This window comes from Pleurodeles waltl, chromosome 3_1 (assembly GCF_031143425.1).
Source record: "Pleurodeles waltl isolate 20211129_DDA chromosome 3_1, aPleWal1.hap1.20221129, whole genome shotgun sequence".
Lineage (NCBI taxonomy): Eukaryota > Metazoa > Chordata > Amphibia > Caudata > Salamandridae > Pleurodeles > Pleurodeles waltl.
The window spans coordinates 2,033,894-2,061,002 of record NC_090440.1 but is presented as its reverse complement, the minus strand read 5'-3'; the positions used below and the strand labels follow the sequence as shown (position 1 = coordinate 2,061,002).

Sequence of the window (27,109 nt, the reverse complement as noted above, 5' to 3'; positions counted from 1 at the left end):
TGCGTGGAGCCACTGCTCTCTGACGCATGCGCAGGCCCTGTAGCCCGTTAGCGCACGGGTGTGCTTTATTATCTGATCCCTCGTCTGTCTGAGCCCCCCTGACGCCACAGGGAGGCACAGATATACGACTGCTGCCCGTATGTTTGCGCCAACGCGTCTGTCTGTGCCTCGAGCGTGGTGTTACGTAGTGCAAGGAGAGTGAAACATTTGCTACCATTCGCGCCAAGAATTTTCAATCCACCTCAAAGACAGAGCAAAAGAGATCCCACCAGCTGCAGGCAGAGGGCGCTCCTCTCCCGCTGAGACTCCTACCGGAATTTGCGGCTAATGTGCAGGCAGCAGATCCGCTTCCGGGTCAGCGACGGCAGAGACAGCACAAGCAGTAAATGCTGACAAATTCTTTCTTACAGAGCATCAGACTTTTCAGTTCCGGATTGGAAGTGGTAGAAACAGCATAAACAATGAAAGCTAACAGGTTCTTTCTTAGTGTGATTCTGAATTTCCACTTCCGGGTCAGAGGTGGCAGAGGCAGCACAAGTAAGGAATACTGAGAAGACGCTCCCAGCAGATCCCTCTGTGTCCAGCCTGCAGCAGAAGAGGGGGAGGGGCCGCTGTCTGTCTGAGGGGGGAGGAGCCCCTGTCTGTCTGTCTGTCTGTCTGAGGAGGGAGGAGGAGCCCCTGTCTGTCTGTCTGAGGGGGAGGAGCCCCTGTCTGTCATTCTGTGCAGAAGAGAAGGAAGAAGCCCAGATCCTTGAAGTGAAGGAGGAAGGAGCACTGTCTGTCTGTGCAGTTATCTTCATCTTCAGATCCTCACAGACCTCCTCCTCCAGACCTGCACCTGCACCTCCCCCCCAACCCTCCCCCAGGAGGAGGAGAGAGCCTGGAAATGTCTGCACTGGTTCCTGCTCAGGTAGGAGATTGTCAGCACCTTCTGCTGTTTGTAGAAATGAACTGAATAATCCTGGAGGAAATCTCTGCCAGGAGCCGGGCTGAGCTGGGCTCTTCTATCCGGGGACCTCTGGGGGGGCTTTCCTTCCGGCACTGGGGGTGCTTGTGGTCATCATTTGTGTTAAAGAGGGAATCTGTGCTCTACACCGCCACTTACTGCTGTTCACTGCACTACCAGGGGCGTTTATAGAGGAAATCCTTGTCAGGAGCCGGGCTGATCTGGGATATTCTATCCGGGGACCTCTGGCGGGCTTTCCTGCCGGCCCTGGGGGGTGTTTGAGTTAAAAAGAAGATCTGTATACTGCACTATTGTTTACTGCACTGCCAGGGGTGTCTAGAGGGGGTGGGGGCTTTTTCCTCCCGTCCATGGATGTCTTGTGGTCATTATTTGTCTTAAAGAGACCTGTTCCACTGATTTGTTCTAATCTAGGAAAGGTGATTACTGGGGCAGTCTCTGCACAGTGCACCCAGTTTACTACAGTCTGAGTAATCTGTGCACTGCTGTTACCACAGTACATAGGGTGCTTGCACCACAAAGAAGAAATCTGAGTATACTAGGAAGGGTGTTTACTGGGGCAATCCATGCATTTTGGACTTCTTTTTTAGTGCACCCTGAGGGGTTTCTAAAGTAAACAAAGGAACTCAGTACACATCACACTGATTCACAATCTGAGGAGAGTTTACAGAGAATAAACCCTCTGCCACTACACTACCTTATACTCACACTATGAGAGGCATTTACAGCTGAAAGAGTCCACTGCACTGCTTCCCTCACTTCCACAGGCTTGCACAGGACAGGAAATCTGAAACTGCACTGATCTTTAGTCATAGTATGAGGGTCGTTTGCAAAGGAGACCTGAGTGCACTGTCCTGCATTTCACTCAGTCTATGAGGGGCATTTACTGAGGAAATCTGTGCACACTGCCCTGTTTTTACGACACCATGAGGGTACCCACAACTACAAAGAGGGCATCTGTGCACTACACCGCTCTGTGCTGACACCAGAGGAAATCTAGACTCTGCACTGTTTTATACATGCTAAGAGATGTTCACCAAGAACTTCTGTTTGCCCTGACTGTATGTTATTCACACTGTGAAGGGCATTTACATGGAATCTGTCTACACTGCACTGCTTTTTACTCGCAGTGATGTGCATTTACAGATGAGCTTTACACATATCGCACTACCTTTTACACACACTATGAGAGAGGTTTTCAATTTAAAGCAAATATATTCTCACTGTGCCACATTTACTTACAATGAAAGGTTTATTTAATAAAGAGAAATTATGTGTACTTTGCAATGCAAGAGATGCTTAGAGGTTAAATGAAACTTGTTCACGTTGCATTGCTTTTTAACACAGTGCATTCTTTTTACTTAACTTGGTATATAAAGTTTAAAGATTGGTTCTTAACACACTTCCCTCCTTTTTTAGGTCGAGCCTAGGCAGCACTCATGCGCTGTCTCTTGACATGCTGTAATCTACTTCTGTGGGCTTTCGCCATGCTCATCGCTTTCATTCGTTCCTTGGCCAGCCTTTCAAAATTCCTTTCGTTTGTTGGGTAAATGCCTTAGGTTTATCCTGCCTTGAGACTGTTCCCACCCTGGAGACTGACCCTGTTACATGGATTATTGTACGATTGGCCGTATACCTTAGTGTTGCAGCCCTACTTTTTACTTTTGCCTCTCTGCTTATGCCTCGTGCCGGTATGTTGTTTCTTCCTCTGGCATCTTGCTGTTTCTTTGCAGTGTCTGCACCCTACAAAGGCTGCAAGCTGGAGGGGGATTGTAATTTATTTATATAGTGCAAACTCGACTGGAAGATTGGTGTGCTATACATGAGCACCGGTTAACTATTGCAGCCCCATTCCTAAATTCGTCCCAAGTTTAACAGTTGAAAAACATACAAACTGGCACCTTTTAAACATAAAAACACAAGGGAAACCCTTAACGGTCTCTCCCTAGCACAACGGGAGAGCCAGTACTACACTATTCACTGCACTCAGAAACTCACCCCATAATGCTTTCAGGGCATTTCTTTTACAACACACATTTACCCATAACTCAGTCTATGGTGGTCCTAGGACAATGTGACCACTACGAAAACATCCAGCATGACATGCTCTTTCTGTCCAGCTCATCTTCTGAGTCACCACACTAGGTTGGGGGGGGGGGCCCAAAATCATAACCTCTCCCTCCATTCAATGCTTGTTCTCGCGCTCTCATGGGTGGGAACTTTTGCTTTACAGCTGGGAGTAGTTTGTGTTCTAGTGGCCTTGTTTGTAATAATATTCTAACAGGTCTACTAGGTCCAAAAATGTGTGATGAACTATGCCCTCTAGGAGCTGGATATATGGTCACAATGTAATGCTCTCTGCTCTTTTCTTTTCATGTGGTTATGCCTTCTAGCGGTTGACAATATGGTTACATGGCCATGTTTCCTCCAAATGCTATTTTTACTGCACTCTAGGGGATGTTCTGACCATTACAGTTTAATGCCAAATGTATGAAGGAATGCACACACAGTTTATTTCTGATAAAGGTTTAATGTGTTACATGGCTACATTCTTAAAAGGTCCCAAAAGCGAGACCTATGGGTATGCCAATGCTTGTCTTATGCTGTGAGCATCATTTATACTTAAATTAAAAACGTGTGCCAACGCTACCGCTATAAACATACACTGTGAAGGGGAATTTGCAGGTAATATACCTGATTCCCAAACCTTTTGTCCCATGAGCAGATAAGACCTGCACACAAAATTCCAGAGTAAATCACAATTAAGTCAAAGGCCTCAGACTCACTAAGGGGCATGTACACCTCAAGGAAATTTCAGGAAGGGGAATCTGCGACTAAAAATAAAAACCTGTACACATTGCACGTTCTTTTTCTCGTGCTATGAGGAATGTTTAGAGCTGTAAGGGGATCTCTGTAAACACTGAAGAATGTAGGAGGCTGGCCTGGCTTTGTTGTGGGTGCTAATGGTACTTACACCTTATACCAGGTCCAGTTATCCCTTATTAGTAGAGTATAGTAGTGTTCTAGCAGCTTAGGCTGATAGAGGTAGCTATAGCAGAGCAGCCAAGGCTGAACTAGGAGACATGCAAAGCTCATGCAATACCACTTATATCATATAGGTGCTATATCATAAGAAAGACAATACTCATAATTACTAAAAATAAAGGTACTTTATTTTAGTAACAATGTGCCAAAAATATCTCGGTGGATATACTCCCTTAGGAGGTAAGTAACATATACAAAATATACACAAATAACAAAATCAGGTAAGTAAAACACTCAGAAAGTAGTGCAAACACTGTAAAACAATAGAATGCAACAGGCCTAGGGGCAACACAAACCATATACTAAGTAACTGTAATGCGAACCACGAATGCACCCCTAGGCAAGGGTAGTGTATAGAGGGTCACTTGGAGTGTGAGAAAACACCAAGGGTGTGAAGGAGACCCCACCCCAGGACCCAGGAAAGTAGGAGTAAAGTACTACTATTTCCCCCAAAACACACTAAAGTCGTGATAAAGGATTTTGCAAGGACCACAACAGACTGCAAAGCACTGAAGACGGATTCCTTGACCTGAAGACCTGTAAAGGAAGGGGACCAAGTCCAAGAGTCGCAAAAGTTTCCAAGGTGGGCAGGAGCCCACTAAATCCCGGATGAAGGTGCAAAAAGGATGCCTCCAGATGGAAAAAGCTGAAGATTCAGCAACAACGAAAGGTGCTAGGAAATTCTCCTTTGTGCAGAAGATGTCCCCGGAGTGCTGGAGGATGCAGAGTTGTTTCGTTGGCAAAATACCACAATTAAGCCTTGCTAGCTGCAAAAGTCGCGGATCCTGCTGCCTGGGTCCAGGAAGGCCCAGAATGTCGCCACTTGGGTGAGGAGACAGAGGGGGCCCTCATCAACGTAGAGAGCCCACACACAAGCAGGAAGCACCAGCAGAAGTCCTTGAACACGGGTTCATGAAGTCTGAACACAGTGGTCGTCTTAACACTGCAAAAGGAGGTCCCACAACACCGTAGATCAACTCAGGGAGCAGAGCATCGCAGGACAGAGTGCTTGGGAACTAGGCTCGACTGTGCATGCAGGATTTCTTGGAAATGTGCACAGAAGCCCTTGTAGCTGCAGATCACGTGGTGCACAGGATTACTGTCTGGGGAGGAGAGGCAAGGACTTACCTCCTCCAAATCCGGACAGTTGGACCTCTGGACAGTCTGGGTCACTTGGGTCCACCACCTGTGTTCCAGGGGCCAGGCTCGTCAGGATGAGAGGGGACCCAGAGTACTGGTGAAGCGGAAGTTTGGTGCCTGCTGAAGCAGGGGGAAGATTCCATCGACCCACTGGAGATTTGTTTCGTGGCTTCCGGTACAGGATGAAGGCAGGCAGCTCCCAGAGCATGCACCACCAGGAAACAGTTGAGAAAGCCGGCAGGATTAGGCACTACAATGTCGCTGGTAGTCTTCTGGATACTTTGTTGCAGTTTTGCAGGTGTCCTGGAGCAGTCAGCGGTCGATCCTTGGCAGAAGTCAAAGAGAGAAGTGCAGAGGAGTCCTGGTGGATTCTTGCATGTCGTAATCTGAAGAGAAGCCCACAGGAGAGACCCTAAATAGCCCTTAGAGGAGGATTGGCTACTTACCAAGGTATGCACCTATCAGGAGGGGTCTCTGACCTCACCTGTTGGCACTGGCCACTCAGAGGCCTCCAGAGTGTCCCCACACCTCTGAAAACAAGATGGAAGAGGTCTGAGATACACGGGGAGAGCTCTGGGCACCACTCCTGGTGTGGTGATGGACAGGGGAGTGGTTACTCCCCTTTCCTTTGTCCAGTTTCATGCCAGAGCAGGGACTGGGTTTCCCTAAACCATGTGTAGACTGGCTTATGCAAGTGGGACCAGGATGTCGCCACTTGGAGGAGGAGACAGAAGGGGCGCCCAGCAACTCAGGGAGCCCTCACAGAAGCAGGCAGCACCCGCAAAAGTACCTGAACAGGCACTTGGAAGGAAAGTGAACCGGAGTCCACGCAAAGTCACAAAAGGGAGTCCCATGACGCCGGAGGACAACTCAGAAGGTTGTGCACTGCAGGAAGGAGTGCCGGGGACCCAGGCTTGGCTGTGCATGAAGGAAATCCTGGAAAAGTGCACAGGAGCCGGAGCCGCTGCAAATCACGCGGTACCCAGCAATGCAGTCTAGCGTGGGGAGGCAAGGACTTACCTCCACCAAACTTGGACTGAAGAGTCACTGGACTGTGGGAGTCACTTGGACAGAGATGCTGAGTTCCAGGGACCAAACTTGTCAGGATGAGAGGGGACCCAGAGGACCAGTGATGCAGTCTTTTGGTGCCTGCGTTAGCAGGGGGAAGATTCAGATGACCCACTGGAGATTTCTTCGGAGCTTCTGGTGCAGGGTGAAGGCAGGCTACCCCCAGAGCATGCACCACCTGGAAACAGTTGAGAAAGCCGGCAGGATGAGGCGCTACAATGTTGCTAGTAGTCGTCTGGCTACTTTGTTGCAGTTTTGCAGGTGTCCTGAGCAGTCAGCGGTCGATCCTCTGGTAGAAGGTGAAGAGGGAGATTCAGAGGAACTCTGGTGAGCTCTTGCATTCGTTATCTGAAGAATTCCCCAAAGCAGAGACCCTAAATAGCCATAAAAGGAGGTTTGGCTACTAAGGAAGGAGGATTGGCTACCAAGAGAGGTAAGAGCCTATCAGAAGGAGCCTCTGACGTCACCTGCTGGCACTGGCCACTCAGAGCAGTCCAGTGTGCCCCCAACACCTCTGTTTCCAAGATGGCAGAGGTCTGGGACACACTGGAGGAGCTCTGGGCACCTCCCCTGGGAGGTGCAGGTCAGGGGAGTGGTCACTCCCCTTTCCTTTGTCCAGTTTCGCGCCAGAGCAGGGCTGGGGGATCCCTGAACCGATGTAGACTGGCTTCTGCAGAGATGGGCAGAATCTGTGCCCATCAAAGCATTTCCAGAGGCTGGGGGAGGCTACTCCTCCCCAGCCTTCACACCTATTTTCAAAGGGAGAGGGTGTAACACCCTCTCAGAGGAAATCTTTTGTTCTGCCTTCCTGGACCAGCCTGCCTGGACCCCAGGAGGGCAGAAACCTGTCTGAGGGTTTGGCAGCAGCAGCAGCTGCAGTGGAGACCCCGGAAAGGCAGTTTAGCAGTACCCGGTACTGTGCTAGAGACCCAGAGATCATGGAATTGTCCCCCCAATATAATTATGAGCACTGGGGCCCTGCCTGGGAGGGTCCCAGTGACACATAGGTGGTCATTATGACCCTGGCGGTATTACAACCACAGGGCCAAAGCAACGGGAGCACCGCCAACAGACTGGCGGTGGCTCCCGCGCGGTCGCACCGCCGGGGCTGGCGGTTTACCGCCACAATGGCCCCGGCGGATGTAATCCGCCAGGGCAGCGCTGCCCAGGTGATTACGACTCCCCGACCACCAGCCTTTTTCTGGCAGTCTGAACCTCCAGGAAAAGGCTGGTGGTACGGGGAGTCATGGGGCCCCTGGCATGGGCAGTGCAGGGGCCCCCTGACAGGGCCCCATGCTGCTTTTCACTGTCTGCTGTGCAGACAGTGAAAAGCGCGACGGGTGGAACTGCACCCGTCGCACGGCCACAACACCGCCGGCTCCATTTGGAGCCGGCTCCCATGTTGCAGCCCACATCCCCGCTGGGCACGGCGGTTACAGCTTAACGGGCGGCAGTAGCCGCCCGCCAATGTTGTAATGAGGCCCATAGACTAAAACAACATAAATACAGTGAAATATGGGGGTAAGATGCCAGGCAAGATGGTACTTTCCTACAGGTATTAACCTATATGTAGTGCACACGTGTAATGGTGTCTCCCACTCACAAAGTCCGTGAAAATGGCCCTGAACTATGTGGGGCCACCATTGCTAGTGCAAGGGTGCCCTCACACTTAGTAACTTTGCACCTAACCTTCAGCAAGTGAGGGTTAGACATATAGGTGACTTATAAGTTACTTAAGTGCAGTGAAAATGGCTGTGAAATAACGTGGACGTTATTTCACTCAGGCTGCAGTGGCAGTCCAGTGTAAGGGTTTGTCTGAGCTCCCTATGGGTGGCAAAAGAAATGCTGCAGCCCATAGGGATCTCCTGGAACCCCAATACCCCTGGGTACCTAGGTACCATATAGTAGGGACTTATAAGGAAGGTCCAGTATGACAATTATAATTGCTAAATGTAGTCACTAGCCTATAGTGACAAATGTAAAGGCAGAGAGAGCATGAGCACTGAGGTTCTGATTAGCAGAGCCTCAGTGACAGTTAGTCACTACACAGGCATATACATTAGGCCACAAACTATGAGCCCTGGGGTCCTGGCTAGCAGGATCCCAGTGAGACAGGCAAAAACATACTGACATACATGTACAGTTGGGGGTAACATGCCAAGAAAGATGGTACTTTCCTATAGAAGGGCTTTCTGTTTTCACTAAGAGGGGCTTTTACAGATATAGGGGGTGATTCTTACCTTGGCGGGCGGCAGAGGCCGCCCGCCAAAGTACCCCCGCCAGAACACCGCACCGCGGTCGTAAGACCGCTGCGGTGATTCTGGGTTTTCCACTGGGCTGGCGGGCGACCGCCAAAAGGCCGCCCGCCAGCCCAGTGGAAAACAACCTTCCCACGAGGACGCCGGCTCCGAATGGAGCCGGCGGAGTGGGAAGGTGCGCCGGGTGCAGTTGCACCCGTCGCGAATTTCAGTGTCTGCTGAGTAGACACTGAAATTCTTTGTGGGGCCCTCTTATGGGGGCCCCTGCAGTGCCCATGCCATTGGCATGGGCACTGCAGGGGCCCCCAGGGGCCCCACGACACCCCATACCGCCATCCTGTTCCTGCACCTTAGGCTGAACTAGGAGACATGCAAAGCTCCTACTATAGCACTTATATCATAAAGCACTATGGGGGTCATTCTAACCCTGGCGGTCGGCGACCGCCAGGGCTAAAATGACGGAAGCACCGCCAACAGGCTGGCGGTGCTTCCTTGGCCATTCTGACCGCGGCGGTAAAGCCGCGGTCAGAAAAGGGCAACCAGCGGTTTCCGACCCCCTTACGACCCCCTTACGGTTTTCACCGCCAGGAACAGGATGGCGGTAATGGGTGTCGTGGGGCCCCTGGGGGCCCCTGCAGTGCCCATGCCACTGGCATGGGCACTGCAGGGGCCCCCTAACAGGGCCCCACTAAGATTTTCAGTGTCTGCAAAGCAGACACTGAAAATCGCGACGGGTGCCACTGCACCCTTCGCACCCCTTCGACTCCGCCGGCTCCATTCGGAGCCGGCATCCTCGTAGAAGGGGGTTTCCCGCTGGGCCGGCGGTCGCCCGCCGGCCCAGCGGGAAAGCCAGAATGGCCGCCGCGGTCTTTTGACCGCGGTGCGGTCATTTGGCGGTTCCCGCTTGGCGGGCGGCGACCGCCGCCCGCCAATGTAGGAATGACCCCCTATATGTCTCGTCGAGATGGGAGGGGACCCAGGGGACCGGTGATGCAGAATTTTGGTGCCTGCGTTAGCAGGGGGAAGACTGCGTCAACCCCCGGGATATTTCTTTGTGATTTCCAGTGCAGGGTGAAGGCAGACAGCCCTCACAGCATGCACCACCAGGAAGCAGTCGAGAAAGCCCGCAGGATTAGGTGCTACAATGTGGCTGGTAGTCTTCTTGCTACTTTGTTGCAGTTATGCAGGTGTCCTGGAGCAGTCAGCGGCCGATCCTTGGCAGAAGTCGAAGTTAGAAGTGCAGAGGAACTCTGGTGAGTGTAGGAGGCTGGACTGGCTTGTAGTGAGTACCAAGGGGTACTTGCACCTTGCACCAGGCCCAGTTATCCCTTATTAGTGTATAGGGTGTCTAGCAGCTTAGGCTGATAGATAATGGTAGCTTAGCAGAGCAGCTTAGGCTGAACTAGGAGACGTGTGAAGCTACTACAGTACCACCTAGTGTCATATGCACAATATCATAAGAAAACACAATATACAGTTATACTAAAAATAAAGGTACTTTATTTTTATGACAATATGCTAAAGTATCTTAGAGTGTACCCTCAGTGAGAGGATAGGAAATATACACAAGATATATATACACAATAGCAAAAATATGCAGTATAGTCTTAGAAAACAGTGCAAACAATGTATAGTTACAGTAGGATGCAATGGGGAAACATAGGGAGAGGGGCAACACAAACCATATACTCCAGAAGTGGAATGCGAACCACAAATGGACCCCAAACCTATGTGACCTTGTAGAGGGTCGCTGGGACTATTAGAAAATAGTGAGAGTTAGAAAAATAACCCTCCCCAAGACCCTGAAAAGTGAGTGCAAAGTGCACTAAAGTTCCCCTAAGGACAAAGAAGTCGTGTTAGAGGAATAATGCAGGAAAGACACAAACCAGCAATGCAACAACTGTGGATTTCCAATCTAGGGTACCTGTGGAACAAGGGGACCAAGTCCAAAAGTCACAAGCAAGTCGGAGATGGGCAGATGCCCAGGAAATGCCAGCTGCGGGTGCAAAGAAGCTTCTACTGGACAGAAGAAGCTGAGGTTTCTGCAGGAACGAAAAGGGCTAGAGACTTCCCCTTTGGTGGACGGATCCCTCTCGCCGTGGAGAGTCGTGCAGAAGTGTTTTCCCGCCGAAAGAACGCCAACAAGCCTTGCTAGCTGCAAATCGTGCGGTTAGCGTTTTTGGACGCTGCTGAGGCCCAGGAGGGACCAGGAGGTCGCAAATTGGACCAGCAGAGAGAGGGGACGTCGAGCAAGACAAGGAGCCCTCTCTGAAGCCGGTAGCACCCGGAGAAGTGCCAGAAACAGGCACTACGAGGATGCGTGAAACGGTGCTCGCCGAAGTTGCACAAAGGAGTCCCACGTCGCCGGAGACCAACTTAGAAAGTCGTGCAATGCAGGTTAGAGTGCCGTGGACCCAGGCTTGGCTGTGCACAAAGGATTTCCGCCGGAAGTGGCCGGAGTAGCTGCAAAAGTTGCGGTTCCCAGCAATGCAGCCCAGCGAGGTGAGGCAAGGACTTACCTCCACCAAACTTGGACTGAAGAGTCACTGGACTGTGGGGGTCACTTGGACAGAGTCGCTGGATTCGAGGGACCTCGCTCGTCGTGCTGAGAGGAGACCCAAGGGACCGGTAATGCAGCTTTTTGGTGCCTGCGGTTGCAGGGGGAAGATTCCGTCGACCCACGGGAGATTTCTTCGGAGCTTCTGGTGCAGAGAGGAGGCAGACTACCCCCACAGCATGCACAAGCAGGAAAACAGTCGAGAAGGCGGCAGGATCAGCGTTACAGAGTTGCAGTAGTCGTCTTTGCTACTATGTTGCAGGTTTGCAGGCTTCCAGCGCGGTCAGCAGTCGATTCCTTGGCAGAAGGTGAAGAGAGAGATGCAGAGGAACTCGGATGAGCTCTTGCATTCGTTATCTAAAGTTTCCCCAGAGACAGAGACCCTAAATAGCCAGAAAATAGGGTTTGGCTACCTAGGAGAGAGGATAGGCTAGCAACACCTGAAGGAGCCTATCAGCAGGAGTCTCTGACGTCACCTGGTGGCACTGGCCACTCAGAGCAGTCCAGTGTGCCAGCAGCACCTCTGTTTCCAAGATGGCAGAGGTCTGGAGCACACTGGAGGAGCTCTGGACACCTCCCAGGGGAGGTGCAGGTCAGGGGAGTGGTCACTCCCCTTTCCTTTGTCCAGTTTCGCGCCAGAGCAGGGCTAAGGGGTCCCCTGAACCGGTGTAGACTGGCTTATGCAGAATTGGGCACATCTGTGCCCAACAAAGCATTTCCAGAGGCTGGGGGAGGCTACTCCTCCCCTGCCTTCACACCATTTTCCAAAGGGAGAGGGTGTCACACCCTCTCTCAGAGGAAGTTCTTTGTTCTGCCATCCTGGGCCAGGCCTGGCTGGACCCCAGGAGGGCAGATGCCTGTCTGAGGGGTTGGCAGCAGCAGCTGCTGCAGTGAAACCCCAGGAAGGGCAGTTTGGCAGTACCAGGGTCTGTGCTACAGACCACTGGGATCATGGAATTGTGCCAACAATGCCAGGATGGCATAGAGGGGGCAATTCCATGATCTTAGACATGTTACATGGCCATATTCGGAGTTACCATTGTGAAGCTACATATAGGTAGTGACCTATATGTAGTGCACGCGTGTAATGGTGTCCCCGCACTCACAAAGTTCAGGGAATTGGCTCTGAACAATGTGGGGGCACCTTGGCTAGTGCCAGGGTGCCCTCACACTAAGTAACTTTGCACCTAACCTTTACCAGGTAAAGGTTAGACATATAGGTGACTTATAAGTTACTTAAGTGCAGTGTAAAATGGCTGTGAAATAACGTGGACGTTATTTCACTCAGGCTGCAGTGGCAGGCCTGTGTAAGAATTGTCAGAGCTCCCTATGGGTGGCAAAAGAAATGCTGCAGCCCATAGGGATCTCCTGGAACCCCAATACCCTGGGTACCTCAGTACCATATACTAGGGAATTATAAGGGTGTTCCAGTAAGCCAATGTAAATTGGTAAAAATGGTCACTAACCTGTTAGTGACAATTTGGAAAGAAATGAGAGAGCATAACCACTGAGGTTCTGATTAGCAGAGCCTCAGTGAGACAGTTAGTCACTACACAGGTAACACATTCAGGCACACTTATGAGCACTGGGGCCCTGGGTTACCAGGGCCCCAGTGACACATACAACTAAAACAACATATATACAGTGAAAAATGGGGGTAACATGCCAGGCAAGATGGTACTTTCCTACACAACCCCCCCCCAAACGAAGGACAATAAGACTAGCCATGACCTGATGAGTCTTCATTGTCTAAGTGGAAATATCTGGAGAGTCCATCTGCATTGGAGTGGCTACTCCCAGGTCTATGTTCCACTGTATAGTCCATTCCCTGTAGGGATATGGACCACCTCAACAATTTAGGATTTTCACCTTTCATTTGTTTTAGCCAAAGTAGAGGTTTGTGGTCTGTCTGAACAATGAAGTGAGTGCCAAACAGGTATGGCCTCAACTTCTTCAGAGCCCAGACCACAGCAAAGGCCTCCCTCTCAATGGCAGACCAACGCTTTTCTCTAGGGGTCAACCTTCTACTAATAAAAGCAACAGGTTGATCCTGGCCCTCAGAATTAAGTTGTGATAGGACTGCCCCTACTCCTAATTCAGATGCATCAGTTTGGACATAGAATTTTTTAGAGTAACAAGGGCTTTTCAGGACAGGTGCAGAGCACATGGCCTGCTTCAGCTCCTCAAAAGCTTTCTGACAGTTTGCTGTCCATAATACCTTTTTAGGCATTTTCTTGGATGTGAGGTCATTAAGAGGGGCTGCAATGGAGCCATAGTTCTTAATGAACCTCCTGTAATACCCAGTGAGACCTAGGAAGGCTCTCACTTGAGTCTGAGTGGTAGGGGGAACCCAATCAATAATAGTTTGGATTTTCCCCTGAAGTGGTGCAATCTGTTCCCCACCAACAAGGTGTCCCAGATAAACCACCTTACCCTGCCCTATCTGGCACTTTGAAGCCTTGATAGTGAGGCCTGCCTTTTGCAGGGCCTCCAAAACTTTCCATAGGTGGACCAGGTGATCATCCCAGCTGGAGCTAAAGACAGCTATATCGTCCAAATATGCTGCACTGAAAGCTTCCAGCCCTTGCAGGACTGTGTTCACCAACCTCTGAAAAGTGGCAGGTGCATTTTTCAAACCAAAAGGCATTACAGTAAACTGGTAATGTCCTCCAATGGTTGAAAATGCAGTCTTAGGTTTAGCATCTTCTGACAATTTGATCTGCCAATACCCTGCAGTCAAGTCAAAAGTGCTTAGATACTTGGCAGATGCCAGTGTATCTATGAGCTCATCTGCCCTGGGTATAGGGTGAGCATCAGTTTTGGTTACCAAGTTGAGACCTCTATAGTCTACACAAAACCGCATTTCCTTCTTTCCATCTTTGGAATGGGGTTTTGGTACCAGTACCACAGGAGAAGCCCATGGACTGTCAGAGTGCTCAACCACTCCTAGTTCTAACATTTTCTGGACCTCTTGCTTTATGCAGTCCCTGACATGGTCAGGCTGCCTATAGATCTTACTTTTGACAGGTAAACTGTCTCCAGTATCTATAGTGTGCTCACACCAAGAAGTGGTACCTGGCACAGTAGAGAAGAGTTCAGAGAATTGATCTAGGAGATTTATGCAATTATCTTTCTGCTCAGCAGTAAGACAATCAGCCAAAACTACACCTTCCACAAGAGCATCTTGTTCTGTGGAAGAGAAGAGATCAGGTAGAGGATCACTGTCTTCTTCCTGTCCCTCATCAGTTGCCATGAGCAGGGTGAGATCAGCCCTGTCATAGTAGGGTTTCAGGCGGTTGACATGGAGCACCCTAAGGGGACTCCTGGCAGTGCCTAAGTCAACTAAATAGGTGACTTCTCCCTTCTTTTCAACAATTGTGTGGGGACCACTCCATTTATCTTGGAGTGCTCTTGGGGCCACAGGCTCCAAGACCCACACTTTCTGCCCTGGTTGGTACTGAACCAAAACAGCCTTCTGATCATGCCATTGCTTCTGGAGCTCTTGGCTGGCCTGAAGGTTTTTACTGGCCTTTTTCATGTACTCAGCCATCCTTGATCTGAGGCCAAGTACATAATCCACAATATCCTGCTTAGGAGCTTTTAAAGGTTGTTCCCAACCCTCCTTTACAAGTGTGAGTGGACCCCTAACAGGGTGTCCAAAAAGAAGTTCAAAGGGGCTGAAGCCCACTCCTTTCTGGGGTACCTCCCTGTAGGCAAAAAGGAGGCATGGTAGAAGGATATCCCATCTCCTGCGGAGTTTTTCAGGGAGACCCATAATCATGCCTTTGAGAGTTTTATTAAATCTCTCCACCAGTCCATTTGTTTGTGGATGATAGGGTGTTGTGAACTTGTACGTTACACCACACTCCTTCCACATGGCCTTTAAGTATGCAGACATGAAATTGCTTCCTCTGTCTGATACTACTTCCTTTGGGAAGCCCACCCTGGAAAATATTCCCAGGAGGGCCTTTGCCACTGCAGGAGCTGTAGTGGTCCTTAAAGGAATAGCTTCAGGATATCTTGTGGCATGGTCCACTACCACTAAGATGAATCTATTGCCTGAAGCAGTAGGAGGGTCAAGGGGGCCAACTATGTCAACCCCTACCCTTTCAAAGGGAACCCCAACCACAGGCAGTGGGATAAGGGGTGCCTTTGGGGTGCCACCTGTCTTGCCACTGGCTTGACAGGTTTCACAGGACTTACAAAATTCCTTTGTGTCCTCAGACATCCTAGGCCAATGAAACAATGGAACCAATCTGTCCCAAGTTTTCATTTGACCCAGGTGTCCAGCTAGGGGAATGTCATGTGCCAGGGTTAGGAGGAACTTTCTGTACTCCTGAGGAATCACTAATCTCCTGGCAGCTCCAGGTTTAGGATCCCTATGCTCAGTGTACAAGAGGTTGTCCTCCCAGTAAACTCTGTGAGAGTCACTGACATCCCCATTAGCCTGTTTGACAGCTTGCTGTCTGAGACCCTCTAATGTGGGACAGGTTTGCTGTGCCACACTCAGCTCCTCTCTGGCAGGCCCCCCTTCACCCAAAAGCTCAGCAGTGTCTGCTTCCAGCTCCTCTGGTGTAGGTTCTGCACAGGGAGGGAATTCTTCTTCCTCAGAAGTAGAATCCACTGTAGAGGGAGGGATAGTAGCAAGTGGTTTGCTTCTACTAGCCCTAGCTTTAGGGAGCACTTGGTCCATTGTTCCAGGATCCAAGCTTCCCTGTCCTTTTTGCTTTTTGGCCTGAGCCCTTGTCAAAGCAAAAATATGCCCTGGGATGCCCAGCATTGCTGCATGGGCCTCCAACTCCACATCTGACCAAGCTGATGTCTCCAAATCATTCCCTAATAGACAGTCTACAGGTAAATCTGAAGCTACCACAACTTTCTTTGGACCAGTAACCCCCCCCCCAGTTGAGATTTACAACAGCCATGGGGTGGCTAAGTGTGTTGTTGTGAGCATCGGTTACTTGGTACTGGTGACCAAGTAGGTGTTGTTCAGGGTGGACCAGTTTCTCTATGACCATAGTCACATTGGCACCAGTGTCCCTGTAGGCCTGAACCTCAACACCATTTATTAGGGGTAGCTGCTTGTACTTATCCATATTAAGGGGACAAGCAACTAAGGTGGCTAAATCAATAGCCCCCTCAGAGACTAACACAGCCTCTGTGGCCTCCCTAACAAGGCCAACCCCAACTAAGTTACCAATAGTGAGCCCAGCTACTCCCTTGGATTGGCTATTAGTAGGTTTGCTCCCACCACCACTGCTATTAGTAGGGACACTAGGTGTAGCAGTAGGGGTTGTAGTGGTAGGAGGCTTGGTACCTTTCTTTGGACAACTGGGATCTGTTGTCCAATGGCCTTTTATTTTACATAAATAGCACCATGGTTTCTTTTCCTTGTTCTGATTAAAAGAGGATTTGGGCCCACCACCCCCACCAGAGTGTTTTTGTGGGCCTGATGAAGACTCATTTTTAGATTTGTCCCCACCCTTGTCAGAAGACTTACCATCCTTCTTTTTGTTGCCATCTTTGTCACCCCCTGTATGAACTTTTCTGTTCACCCTTGTTCTGACCCATTTGTCTGCCTTCTTTCCCAATTCTTGGGGAGAGGTCAGATCAGAGTCCACCAAGTACTGGTGCAACAAATCAGACACACAATTATTAAGAATATGCTCTCTCAGGATCAAGTTATACAGGCTGTCATAATCAGTAACTTTACTGCCATGTAACCACCCCTCCAAGGCCTTCACTGAATGGTCAATGAAATCAACCCAGTCTTGTGAAGACTCCTTTTTGGTCTCTCTGAACTTTATCCTGTACTGTTCAGTGGTTAAGCCATAACCATCCAGGAGTGCATTCTTAAGAACTTGGAAATTATTAGCATCATTTTCTTTCACAGTAAGGAGCCGATCCCTACCTTTTCCACTAAATGATAGCCATAGGATAGCAGCCCACTGCCTTTGAGGGACATCTTGTACAGCACAGGCCCTCTCAAGTGCAGCAAACCACTTGTTAATGTCATCCCCCTCCTTGTAAGGGGGAACTATCTTGTGCAGATTCCTGGAATCATGCTCTTTTGCAGGATGACTATGGGGAATACTGCTGCTGCCACCATGGGTTTCTAAACCCAGTTTCTGTCTCTCCTTCTCTACTTCTAAAGTCTGTCTATCCAAATCCAGCTGTTGCTTCTTGAGCTTCAGTCTGGTTTGTTCCACTCTCAATCTATTGAGCTCCCTTTCTAACAATCTGTCATCAGGGTGGGTGGGAGGGACATGCCTTGAAACAGAAGTATGGTGAGAATGGACAGAAGGAGACCTGTCCCTTACAGAAGTCACCCTAACAGCTTGGCTAACAGAAACATCACTACCAGTATGGTGAGAATAAATGCTTTTGCTATGATGTGAGACAACACTATTTATATGGTGTGGCTCATCATCATTACCAACTATGCTAGACTGTCTAGTAATGGGCAGGCTAGGAAGTTTCTTTCCTGAATCTTTTCCTGGGGGAGTCCCTGGATCAGATTGAGAACCATTAGCTACTTTTTCAACAGATTGGGCACTTATGGCCTTATCCTGTACTCTAAGCATGTTAATTAACAGTTCTAAGGAAGGATTCTTCCCTACACTCGAACCTCTCTCTATGCAGAGATTCCTTGCTCCTTTCCAGCTAAGGTGATCATATGCAAGTTTGGACAGATCAACATTTTGGCCTGTGCCAGACATTTTTAGAGAGAGTTAAAGTGATAGTAAAAGATAAAAAGTTTGTCAGAGCTTTTAGAAAGACAGAGAAAAAAACTTTTAAAACTTTTTAGAAAGTTAGAAGTACTTTTCAGCACTTAGAAAAGAGTGAAAAGAGGAAATGCAAAACTTTTTGGCTATGTGTATATACACTGACCTTGTTTTGTATATTTTTCTCTCATGAAAAGTACAATGACAAGAGTGGTAAGCAGTCTCAAAGCACTTATCCCACCGCTGCACAACCAATGTAGGAGGCTGGACTGGCTTGTAGTGAGTACCAAGGGGTACTTGCACCTTGCACCAGGCCCAGTTATCCCTTATTAGTGTATAGGGTGTCTAGCAGCTTAGGCTGATAGATAATGGTAGCTTAGCAGAGCAGCTTAGGCTGAACTAGGAGACGTGTGAAGCTACTACAGTACCACCTAGTGTCATATGCACAATATCATAAGAAAACACAATACACAGTTATACTAAAAATAAAGGTACTTTATTTTTATGACAATATGCCAAAGTATCTTAGAGTGTACCCTCAGTGAGAGGATAGGAAATATACACAAGATATATATACACAATAGCAAAAATATGCAGTATAGTCTTAGAAAACAGTGCAAACAATGTATAGTTACAGTAGGATGCAATGGGGAAACATAGGGAGAGGGGCAACACAAACCATATACTCCAGAAGTGGAATGCGAACCACGAATGGACCCCAAACCTATGTGACCTTGTAGAGGGTCGCTGGGACTATTAGAAAATAGTGAGAGTTAGAAAAATAACCCTCCCCAAGACCCTGAAAAGTGAGTGCAAAGTGCACTAAAGTTCCCCTAAGGACAAAGAAGTCGTGTTAGAGGAATAATGCAGGAAAGACACAAACCAGCAATGCAACAACTGTGGATTTCCAATCTAGGGTACATGTGGAACAAGGGGACCAAGTCCAAAAGTCACAAGCAAGTCGGAGATGGGCAGATGCCCAGGAAATGCCAGCTGCGGGTGCAAAGAAGCTTCTACTGGACAGAAGAAGCTGAGGTTTCTGCAGGAACGAAAAGGGCTAGAGACTTCCCCTTTGGTGGACGGATCCCTCTCGCCGTGGAGAGTCGTGCAGAAGTGTTTTCCCGCCGAAAGAACGCCAACAAGCCTTGCTAGCTGCAAATCGTGCGGTTAGCGTTTTTGGACGCTGCTGAGGCCCAGGAGGGACCAGGAGGTCGCAAATTGGACCAGCAGAGAGAGGGGACGTCGAGCAAGACAAGGAGCCCTCTCTGAAGCCGGTAGCACCCGGAGAAGTGCCAGAAACAGGCACTACGAGGATGCGTGAAACGGTGCTCGCCGAAGTTGCACAAAGGAGTCCCACGTCGCCGGAGACCAACTTAGAAAGTCGTGCAATGCAGGTTAGAGTGCCGTGGACCCAGGCTTGGCTGTGCACAAAGGATTTCCGCCGGAAGTGCACAGGGGCCGGAGTAGCTGCAAAAGTCGCCGTTCCCAGCAATGCAGCCCAGCGAGGTGAGGCAAGGACTTACCTCCACCAAACTTGGACTGAAGAGTCACTGGACTGTGGGGGTCACTTGGACAGAGTCGCTGGATTCGAGGGACCTCGCTCGTCGTGCTGAGAGGAGACCCAAGGGACCGGTAATGCAGCTTTTTGGTGCCTGCGGTTGCAGGGGGAAGATTCCGCCGACCCACGGGAGATTTCTTCGGAGCTTCTGGTGCAGAGAGGAGGCAGACTACCCCCACAGCATGCACAAGCAGGAAAACAGTCGAGAAGGCGGCAGGATCAGCGTTACAGAGTTGCAGTAGTCGTCTTTGCTACTATGTTGCAGGTTTGCAGGCTTCCAGCGCGGTCAGCAGTCGATTCCTTGGCAGAAGGTGAAGAGAGAGATGCAGAGGAACTCGGATGAGCTCTTGCATTCGTTATCTAAAGTTTCCCCAGAGACAGAGACCCTAAATAGCCAGAAAAGAGGGTTTGGCTACCTAGGAGAGAGGATAGGCTACTAACACCTGAAGGAGCCTATCACAAGGAGTCTCTGACGTCACCTGGTGGCACTGGCCACTCAGAGCAGTCCAGTGTGCCAGCAGCACCTCTGTTTCCAAGATGGCAGAGGTCTGGAGCACACTGGAGGAGCTCTGGACACCTCCCAGGGGAGGTGCAGGTCAGGGGAGTGGTCACTCCCCTTTCCTTTGTCCAGTTTCGCGCCAGAGCAGGGCTAAGGGGTCCCCTGAACCGGTGTAGACTGGCTTATGCAGAATTGGGCACATCTGTGCCCAACAAAGCATTTCCAGAGGCTGGGGGAGGCTACTCCTCCCCTGCCTTCACACCATTTTCCAAAGGGAGAGGGTGTCACACCCTCTCTCAGAGGAAGTTCTTTGTTCTGCCATCCTGGGCCAGGCCTGGGTGGACCCCAGGAGGGCAGATGCCTGTCTGAGGGGTTGGCAGCAGCAGCTGCTGCAGTGAAACCCCAGGAAGGGCAGTTTGGCAGTACCAGGGTCTGTGCTACAGACCACTGGGATCATGGAATTGTGCCAACAATGCCAGGATGGCATAGAGGGGGCAATTCCATGATCTTAGACATGTTACATGGCCATATTCGGAGTTACCATTGTGAAGCTACATATAGGTAGTGACCTATATGTAGTGCACGCGTGTAATGGTGTCCCCGCACTCACAAAGTTCAGGGAATTGGCTCTGAACAATGTGGGGGCACCTTGGCTAGTGCCAGGGTGCCCTCACACTAAGTAACTTTGCACCTAACCTTTACCAGGTAAAGGTTAGACATATAGGTGACTTATAAGTTACTTAAGTGCAGTGTAAAATGGCTGTGAAATAACGTGGACGTTATTTCACTCAGGCTGCAGTGGCAGGCCTGTGTAAGAATTGTCAGAGCTCCCTATGGGTGGCAAAAGAAATGCTGCAGCCCATAGGGATCTCCTGGAACCCCAATACCCTGGGTACCTCAGTACCATATACTAGGGAATTATAAGGGTGTTCCAGTAAGCCAATGTAAATTGGTAAAAATGGTCACTAGCCTGTTAGTGACAATTTGGAAAGAAATGAGAGAGCATAACCACTGAGGTTCTGATTAGCAGAGCCTCAGTGAGACAGTTAGTCACTACACAGGTAACACATTCAGGCACACTTATGAGCACTGGGGCCCTGGGTTACCAGGGTCCCAGTGACACATACAACTAAAACAACATATATACAGTGAAAAATGGGGGTAACATGCCAGGCAAGATGGTACTTTCCTACATAACCCCCCCCCCCAAACGAAGGACAATAAGACTAGCCATGACCTGATGAGTCTTCATTGTCTAAGTGGAAATATCTGGAGAGTCCATCTGCATTGGAGTGGCTACTCCCAGGTCTATGTTCCACTGTATAGTCCATTCCCTGTAGGGATATGGACCACCTCAACAATTTAGGATTTTCACCTTTCATTTGTTTTAGCCAAAGTAGAGGTTTGTGGTCTGTCTGAACAATGAAGTGAGTGCCAAACAGGTATGGCCTCAACTTCTTCAGAGCCCAGACCACAGCAAAGGCCTCCCTCTCAATGGCAGACCAACGCTTTTCTCTAGGGGTCAACCTCCTACTAATAAAAGCAACAAGTTGATCCTGGCCCTCAGAATTAAGTTGTGATAGGACTGCCCCTACTCCTAATTCAGATGCATCAGTTTGGACATAGAATTTTTTAGAGTAACAAGGGCTTTTCAGGACAGGTGCAGAGCACATGGCCTGCTTCAGCTCCTCAAAAGCTTTCTGACAGTTTGCTGTCCATAATACCTTTTTAGGCATTTTCTTGGATGTGAGGTCATTAAGAGGGGCTGCAATAGAGCCATAGTTCTTAATGAACCTCCTGTAATACCCAGTGAGACCTAGGAAGGCTCTCACTTGAGTCTGAGTGGTAGGGGGAACCCAATCAATAATAGTTTGGATTTTCCCCTGAAGTGGTGCAATCTGTTCCCCACCAACAAGGTGTCCCAGATAAACCACCTTACCCTGCCCTATCTGGCACTTTGAAGCCTTGATAGTGAGGCCTGCCTTTTGCAGGGCCTCCAAAACTTTCCATAGGTGGACCAGGTGATCATCCCAGCTGGAGCTAAAGACAGCTATATCGTCCAAATATGCTGCACTGAAAGCTTCCAGCCCTTGCAGGACTGTGTTCACCAACCTCTGAAAAGTGGCAGGTGCATTTTTCAAACCAAAAGGCATTACAGTAAACTGGTAATGTCCTCCAATGGTTGAAAATGCAGTCTTAGGTTTAGCATCTTCTGACAATTTGATCTGCCAATACCCTGCAGTCAAGTCAAAAGTGCTTAGATACTTGGCAGATGCCAGTGTATCTATGAGCTCATCTGCCCTGGGTATAGGGTGAGCATCAGTTTTGGTTACCAAGTTGAGACCTCTATAGTCTACACAAAACCGCATTTCCTTCTTTCCATCTTTGGAATGGGGTTTTGGTACCAGTACCACAGGAGAAGCCCATGGACTGTCAGAGTGCTCAACCACTCCTAGTTCTAACATTTTCTGGACCTCTTGCTTTATGCAGTCCCTGACATGGTCAGGCTGCCTATAGATCTTACTTTTGACAGGTAAACTGTCTCCAGTATCTATAGTGTGCTCACACCAAGAAGTGGTACCTGGCACAGTAGAGAAGAGTTCAGAGAATTGATCTAGGAGATTTATGCAATTATCTTTCTGCTCAGCAGTAAGACAATCAGCCAAAACTACACCTTCCACAAGAGCATCTTGTTCTGTGGAAGAGAAGAGATCAGGTAGAGGATCACTGTCTTCTTCCTGTCCCTCATCAGTTGCCATGAGCAGGGTGAGATCAGCCCTGTCATAGTAGGGTTTCAGGCGGTTGACATGGAGCACCCTAAGGGGACTCCTGGCAGTGCCTAAGTCAACTAAATAGGTGACTTCTCCCTTCTTTTCAACAATTGTGTGGGGACCACTCCATTTATCTTGGAGTGCTCTTGGGGCCACAGGCTCCAAGACCCACACTTTCTGCCCTGGTTGGTACTGAACCAAAACAGCCTTCTGATCATGCCATTGCTTCTGGAGCTCTTGGCTGGCCTGAAGGTTTTTACTGGCCTTTTTCATGTACTCAGCCATCCTTGATCTGAGGCCAAGTACATAATCCACAATATCCTGCTTAGGAGCTTTTAAAGGTTGTTCCCAACCCTCCTTTACAAGTGTGAGTGGACCCCTAACAGGGTGTCCAAAAAGAAGTTCAAAGGGGCTGAAGCCCACTCCTTTCTGGGGTACCTCCCTGTAGGCAAAAAGGAGGCATGGTAGAAGGATATCCCATCTCCTGCGGAGTTTTTCAGGGAGACCCATAATCATGCCTTTGAGAGTTTTATTAAATCTCTCCACCAGTCCGTTTGTTTGTGGATGATAGGGTGTTGTGAACTTGTACGTTACACCACACTCCTTCCACATGGCCTTTAAGTATGCAGACATGAAATTGCTTCCTCTGTCTGATACTACTTCCTTTGGGAAGCCCACCCTGGAAAATATTCCCAGGAGGGCCTTTGCCACTGCAGGAGCTGTAGTGGTCCTTAAAGGAATAGCTTCAGGATATCTTGTGGCATGGTCCACTACCACTAAGATGAATCTATTGCCTGAAGCAGTAGGAGGGTCAAGGGGGCCAACTATGTCAACCCCTACCCTTTCAAAGGGAACCCCAACCACAGGCAGTGGGATAAGGGGTGCCTTTGGGGTGCCACCTGTCTTGCCACTGGCTTGACAGGTTTCACAGGACTTACAAAATTCCTTTGTGTCCTCAGACATCCTAGGCCAATGAAACAATGGAACCAATCTGTCCCAAGTTTTCATTTGACCCAGGTGTCCAGCTAGGGGAATGTCATGTGCCAGGGTTAGGAGGAACTTTCTGTACTCCTGAGGAATCACTAATCTCCTGGCAGCTCCAGGTTTAGGATCCCTATGCTCAGTGTACAAGAGGTTGTCCTCCCAGTAAACTCTGTGAGAGTCACTGACATCCCCATTAGCCTGTTTGACAGCTTGCTGTCTGAGACCCTCTAATGTGGGACAGGTTTGCTGTGCCACACTCAGCTCCTCTCTGGCAGGCCCCCCTTCACCCAAAAGCTCAGCAGTGTCTGCTTCCAGCTCCTCTGGTGTAGGTTCTGCACAGGGAGGGAATTCTTCTTCCTCAGAAGTAGAATCCACTGTAGAGGGAGGGATAGTAGCAAGTGGTTTGCTTCTACTAGCCCTAGCTTTAGGGAGCACTTGGTCCATTGTTCCAGGATCCAAGCTTCCCTGTCCTTTTTGCTTTTTGGCCTGAGCCCTTGTCAAAGCAAAAATATGCCCTGGGATGCCCAGCATTGCTGCATGGGCCTCCAACTCCACATCTGACCAAGCTGATGTCTCCAAATCATTCCCTAATAGACAGTCTACAGGTAAATCTGAAGCTACCACAACTTTCTTTGGACCAGTAACCCCCCCCCAGTTGAGATTTACAACAGCCATGGGGTGGCTAAGTGTGTTGTTGTGAGCATCGGTTACTTGGTACTGGTGACCAAGTAGGTGTTGTTCAGGGTGGACCAGTTTCTCTATGACCATAGTCACACTGGCACCAGTGTCCCTGTAGGCCTGAACCTCAACACCATTTATTAGGGGTAGCTGCTTGTACTTATCCATATTAAGGGGACAAGCAACTAAGGTGGCTAAATCAATAGCCCCCTCAGAGACTAACACAGCCTCTGTGGCCTCCCTAACAAGGCCAACCCCAACTAAGTTACCAATAGTGAGCCCAGCTACTCCCTTGGATTGGCTATTAGTAGGTTTGCTCCCACCACCACTGCTATTAGTAGGGACACTAGGTGTAGCAGTAGGGGTTGTAGTGGTAGGAGGCTTGGTGCCTTTCTTTGGACAACTGGGATCTGTTGTCCAATGGCCTTTTATTTTACATAAATAGCACCATGGTTTCTTTTCCTTGTTCTGATTAAAAGAGGATTTGGGCCCACCACCCCCACCAGAGTGTTTTTGTGGGCCTGATGAAGACTCATTTTTAGATTTGTCCCCACCCTTGTCAGAAGACTTACCATCCTTCTTTTTGTTGCCATCTTTGTCACCCCCTGTATGAACTTTTCTGTTCACCCTTGTTCTGACCCATTTGTCTGCCTTCTTTCCCAATTCTTGGGGAGAGGTCAGATCAGAGTCCACCAAGTACTGGTGCAACAAATCAGACACACAATTATTAAGAATATGCTCTCTCAGGATCAAGTTATACAGGCTGTCATAATCAGTAACTTTACTGCCATGTAACCACCCCTCCAAGGCCTTCACTGAATGGTCAATGAAATCAACCCAGTCTTGTGAAGACTCCTTTTTGGTCTCTCTGATCTTTATCCTGTACTGTTCAGTGGTTAAGCCATAACCATCCAGGAGTGCATTCTTAAGAACTTGGAAATTATTAGCATCATTTTCTTTCACAGTAAGGAGCCTATCCCTACCTTTTCCACTAAATGATAGCCATAGGATAGCAGCCCACTGCCTTTGAGGGACATCTTGTACAACACAGGCCCTCTCAAGTGCAGCAAACCACTTGTTAATGTCATCCCCCTCCTTGTAAGGGGGAACTATCTTGTGCAGATTCCTGGAATCATGCTCTTTTGCAGGATGACTATGGGGAATACTGCTGCTGCCACCATGGGTTTCTAAACCCAGTTTCTGTCTCTCCTTCTCTACTTCTAAAGTCTGTCTATCCAAATCCAGCTGTTGCTTCTTGAGCTTCAGTCTGGTTTGTTCCACTCTCAATCTATTGAGCTCCCTTTCTAACAATCTGTCATCAGGGTGGGTGGGAGGGACATGCCTTGAAACAGAAGTATGGTGAGAATGGACAGAAGGAGACCTGTCCCTTACAGAAGCCACCCTAACAGCTTGGATAACAGAAACATCACTACCAGTATGGTGAGAATAAATGCTTTTGCTATGATGTGAGACAACACTATTTATATGGTGTGGCTCATCATCATTACCAACTATGCTAGACTGTCTAGTAATGGGCAGGCTAGGAAGTTTCTTTCCTGAATCTTTTCCTGGGGGAGTCCCTGGATCAGATTGAGAACCATTAGCTACTTTTTCAACAGATTGGGCACTTATGGCCTTATCCTGTACTCTAAGCATGTTAATTAACAGTTCTAAGGAAGGATTCTTCCCTACACTCAAACCTCTCTCTATGCAGAGATTCCTTGCTCCTTTCCAGCTAAGGTGATCATATGCAAGTTTGGACAGATCAACATTTTGGCCTGTGCCAGACATTTTTAGAGAGAGTTAAAGTGATAGTAAAAGATAAAAAGTTTGTCAGAGCTTTTAGAAAGACAGAGAAAAAAACTTTTAAAACTTTTTAGAACTTTTTAGAAAGTTAAAAGTACTTTTCAGCACTTAGAAAAGAGTGAAAAGAGGAAATGCAAAACTTTTTGGCTATGTGTATATACACTGACCTTGTTTTGTATATTTTTCTCTCATGAAAAGTACAATGACAAGAGTGGTAAGCAGTCTCAAAGCACTTATCCCACCGCTGCACAACCAATGTAGGAGGCTGGACTGGCTTGTAGTGAGTACCAAGGGGTACTTGCACCTTGCACCAGGCCCAGTTATCCCTTATTAGTGTATAGGGTGTCTAGCAGCTTAGGCTGATAGATAATGGTAGCTTAGCAGAGCAGCTTAAGCTGAACTAGGAGACGTGTGAAGCTACTACAGTACCACCTAGTGTCATATGCACAATATCATAAGAAAACACAATACACAGTTATACTAAAAATAAAGGTACTTTATTTTTATGACAATATGCCAAAGTATCTTAGAGTGTACCCTCAGTGAGAGGATAGGAAATATACACAAGATATATATACACAATAGCAAAAATATGCAGTATAGTCTTAGAAAACAGTGCAAACAATGTATAGTTACAGTAGGATGCAATGGGGAAACATAGGGAGAGGGGCAACACAAACCATATACTCCAGAAGTGGAATGCGAACCACGAATGGACCCCAAACCTATGTGACCTTGTAGAGGGTCGCTGGGACTATTAGAAAATAGTGAGAGTTAGAAAAATAACCCTCCCCAAGACCCTGACAAGTGAGTGCAAAGTGCACTAAAGTTCCCCTAAGGACAAAGAAGTCGTGTTAGAGGAATAATGCAGGAAAGACACAAACCAGCAATGCAACAACTGTGGATTTCCAATCTAGGGTACCTGTGGAACAAGGGGACCAAGTCCAAAAGTCACAAGCAAGTCGGAGATGGGCAGATGCCCAGGAAATGCCAGCTGCGGGTGCAAAGAAGCTTCTACTGGACAGAAGAAGCTGAGGTTTCTGCAGGAACGAAAAG

General features: G+C 48.8%; 1 protein-coding gene across 1 annotated transcript in view; it reads left to right on the top strand.

Moving 5' to 3' along the window:
* Window positions 1-393: 393 nt before the first annotated feature.
* LOC138283657 (oocyte zinc finger protein XlCOF6-like) overlaps window positions 394-27,109 on the top strand; it is a 51,702-nt gene continuing 24,986 nt past the window's right edge. Inside the window, exon 1 of the mRNA XM_069221592.1 lies at window positions 394-910. The gene's annotated coding sequence lies outside the window, so the exon portion shown is untranslated. The remainder of the gene's footprint in view (window positions 911-27,109) is intronic.